The sequence below is a fragment of the Colobus angolensis genome, unplaced genomic scaffold (assembly GCF_000951035.1).
Source record: "Colobus angolensis palliatus isolate OR3802 unplaced genomic scaffold, Cang.pa_1.0 Scaffold244, whole genome shotgun sequence".
NCBI classification, from domain to species: Eukaryota; Metazoa; Chordata; class Mammalia; order Primates; family Cercopithecidae; genus Colobus; species Colobus angolensis.
The window spans coordinates 3,037,884-3,042,172 of record NW_012115644.1 but is presented as its reverse complement, the minus strand read 5'-3'; the positions used below and the strand labels follow the sequence as shown (position 1 = coordinate 3,042,172).

Genomic DNA, 4,289 nt, shown 5'->3' with positions numbered 1-4,289 from the left:
AACATGGCACAAGTATACATATGTAACAAACCTGCACGTTATGCACATGTACCCTAGAACTTAAAGTATAATAAAAAACAACAACAACAACAAAAACTTCAGGTATAACTCGGGACCCAGATATCAAAAACAAATATATATGTAAACATTATATATATGTAAATGTATGAAAATATGTATTTTTTTTACTTTTGTGTCTTAGAACAGTAGGAAATAGCACAAAATACATTAGAAAACGCGATAAGAACAAAGCCTATTGTATAGAAGCAGCTGGCTGAAAGTAATGCTCATGCCTGAAATCCCAGGACCTTGGGAGGCCAAGGTGAGAGGATTGCTTGACCTCAGGAGTTTGAGACCAGATTGGGCAACATAGTAGACCCCATCTCTACCAAAAATGTAAAAATTAGCCAGGTGTGGTGGCTCATGCCTGTAGTCCCAACTACTAGGGAGGCTGAGATGGGAGGATCACTTGAGCCCAGGAGGTTGAGGCTGCTGTAAGCTGTAATCATGCCACTGCACTCCAGCCTGGTCAACAGAGCAGCAAGACTCTGTCTCAAAATAAATTAATAAAAAAAAGACTGCTGATCCATATTCTGAAATATATAAGGATAAAATAGGATAAAATTAAGACAGAAAAAATAACCTTGTTGTGAGATTAAGGTGCTATGTTGTTATATTTACTGTACTCTGAAAATATTCAACCATTTACACTAACATCACTTGTGAGAGATGTGAATCAGATAATGAAAAGGGATGCATAAGACAAAACTGACAATCAGAATAAATATTGTTAATACTCTGAGTTAGAGCGTTAGAACGTTTTGTGGTGAAATAACCTTCACATTCTCCTCAATTAACCAGCCCTTTCACAGTAAGGGAGGAGATAGGAATCAGAGCACATACATAACTGCATGTATCATGTAAAATTGGTAATTATAATAAAAACTTCCATTTAATGGTACTCCATGGTTCAGAGTACTTCTACATACTCTCCTAAAAGTAATTATATTTTGAATCATACTGTATATGTCCTCTAAAGTGCTGAGGGTACCTTTACATATACAATTTAAGCAAGCAGAACTTACCCAGGGAAAGGCAACATAGTGTCAGTGAAATGCAAGTAGGAATTATTTGCAGTGTATTCCAGGACACTAGTGAATTCAACATTCAGACTTTCAGAAAATCAAAACCTGATTTAAAGAGAAATGGGAATGTAGTGGGCAAGTAAAAGATATGGATGTTGGGATATATGCAGGAAACCAAAAAAGTAAACATACATTTAGAAAACTGGCATTTTGGTCAAGCATGGTGGTTCACACCCATAATCCCAGCACTTTGGGAAGTTGAGGCAGATGGATCCCTTGAGGCCAGGAGTTTGAGAACAGCCTGGCCAACATGGCAAAACCCCATCTCTATTAAAAATACAAGAAAAGAAATTACCTGGGTGTGGTGGCACACACCTGTAATCCTGGCTACTCAGGAGGCTGAGGCACGAGAATCGCTTGGACCTGGGAGGCGGAGGTTGCAGTGAGCCAAGATCATGCCACTGCACTCCAGCCTGGGTGACAGGGTGAGACTCTGTCTTAAAACAAACAAACAAACAAACAAACTGGCATTTTGATTATCTGAAAGGGTTCTTAGTTTCTGGGAGCCTCAAGTGTTCATTGGCTGGTATTAAATAGATGGCCTTATCCCTGTGTATTCACATTGTCTGCTCTCTCTAAGGGTCAGTTTCTGTAACAAAATTTCCCCTTTTTGTAAGGACTCAATCATATTAGATTAGGGCCCACCCTAATGACCTCATCTTAACTTGATCATCGGCAAAGATCCTATTTTCCAAATGAAGTCATATGCGCAAGTACCGGGGGTTAGAACTTCAATATCTTTTGAGGGGACACTTTAAACTCATTAAAGGAGGATACAATAGGCCGAGCCCAGTGGCTCACACCTGTAATCCCAGCACTTTGGGAGGCCAAGGTGGGCAGATCATGAGGTCAGGAGTTTGAGACCAGCCTGGCCAATATGGTGAAGCCCTGTCTCTAATAAAAAAAAAAAAAAAAAAACTAGTCCGACGTGGTGATGTGCACCTGTAGTCCCAGCTACTCAGGAGGCTGAGGCAGGAGAATCGCTTGAATCAAAGAGGCAGAGGTTGCGGTGGAGATTGTACCACTGCATTCCACCTTGGGCAATCTCAAAAAAAAAAAAAAAGGAGGATACAATGGAAGAAAGAAACTGAATACAGGTATGACAGCTACTACCCTGCTTTTCTATTCCCCAAAACCGTGGAAACCAGTACACTGCTGTGAAACTTGGAGTAATTTTCTGGAAGTGATGCTGATATTCTGGCACACAGTATGTTGTTTGTTTCTGCTGAATGCTTTTTAAAAAGAGAGGGCTTCATAATAAAGAAATGTTTGTTCTGGTATTCTTTCGAGTTTGTTTATTAATAACAGGATTTTATGTAGTTAACAATAGGAATTTTACACTTCAGGCTGTACCAAAGTCTACAAGTCAAACAACAGGGACAACAAATAAGTAAACAGATAACTCCTAACTTTAAATAGTAATTTCCAGGCTGGGCGTGTTAGCTCATGCCTGTAATCCCAGCACTCTGGGAGGCCAAGGCAGGTGGAATACCTGAGGTCAGGAGTTTGAGACCAGCCTGGCCAACATGGGGAAACCTGTCTCTAGTAAAAATACAAAAATTAGCCGGGCATGGTGGCAGGCACCTGTAATCCCAGCTACTCAGGAGGCTGAAACAGGAGAATCGCTTGAACCCAGGAGGCAGAGGTTGCAGTGAGCCGAGATCAAGCCACTGTACTCCAGCCTGGGTGACACAGCAAGACTTCATCTCAAAAAAAAAAAAAAAAAGAGAGAGAGAGAAAAATAGTAATTTCCAAAGACAGAGATTTCTTACATTTTATTTTATTTTTGACCTATAATTTTGCATACTTATGGGACACAGTGTGATCTTTAAATACAGGTATGCATTGTGAAATGATCAAATCAGGGTAACTGGCTTACCTTCGCTTCAAACATTTATCATTTCTTTGTCATAAGAACATTCAAAACTTCTCATTATTTTGAAATATTCACTATTGTCAAATATAGTCAAAAATAGGACACCAGACCTTATTTCTTCAAACTAGTACCCGTTCACTAACCTCTCCTCATTTCCCCATCCTCCCTACCTACCCCACCCCACCGTGACCCTCTGGTAACCACTATTCTACTATATTTCTATGAGATCAGCTTTTAAAAATTCCTCAAAGAAGGGGCAGCTGGCACATGGCGACACCAAGAGAGTGAAAGCCCCCAGACTCTTTGAGGGTCTCAGCCACAAAGTGATCGTGTCTGCAGCATGTGGGCGGAACCACACCTTGGCCTGGACAGAAACCCGCTCCGTGTTTGTGTTTGGGGAGAACAAGATGGGGTAGCTGGTCCTTGGCAACCAGACAGATCCTGTCCACAGCCCCACGCAGATAATGTACAATGGCCAGCCAATTACCAAAATGGCCTGTGGGGCTGAATTCAGTACGATAACAGACTGCAAAGGAAACCTCTGTTCCTTTGGGTGCCCTGAATATGGTCAGCTGAGACACAACTCGGATGGGAAGTTCATTGCCTGGCCACAGCAGATAGAATACAACTGCGAACTGGTGCCCCGGCAAGTGGCCATCCTCATCAAGAAGACCAAAAATGAACAGATGCTGCCTGTACCAAATATGGTTGTGCAAAACGTGGCCTGTGGTGCTAACGACACACTGGTTCTGGACTCCCAGAAGCCAGTCTTCTCCTGGGGCTCTGGTGGCTATGGCAGTTTGGGCCATGCAGAGCAGAAGGAGAAGATGGTCCCCTGTCTGGTGCAGCTGTTTGACTTTTCTGGATGTGGGGCTTCCCAGATCTATGCTGGTTACACCTGCTCCTTTGCCATCAGTGAAGTGGGTGGTCTGTTTCTCTGGGGGGGCACCAGCACCTCCCATGAATCTACCGTGTACCCGAAAGCAGTGCAGGACCTCTGTGGCTGGAGAATCCAGAGCCTGGCTTGTGGGAAGAGCAGCATCACTGTGGCCGCCAATGAGAGTACCATCAGCTGGTGCCTGTTGCCGACCTTCGAGGAACAGGGCTACGGGGACCACAAGCCCAAGTCTTCCACTGCAGCCCAGGAGGTGAAGACTCTGGATAGCATTTTCTCAGAGCAGGTCGCCAAGGGCTACTCACACTCCTTGGTGATAGCAAGAGACAAACGCGAGACCGAGAAAGAGAAGATCAAGAAACTGCCAGAATAA

The 4,289-nt window shown here is 43.3% G+C and overlaps 1 pseudogene; it reads left to right on the top strand.

Moving 5' to 3' along the window:
- The first annotated feature begins 3,242 nt into the window (after nt 1-3,242).
- LOC105514431 lies at nt 3,243-4,289 on the top strand (annotated as a pseudogene).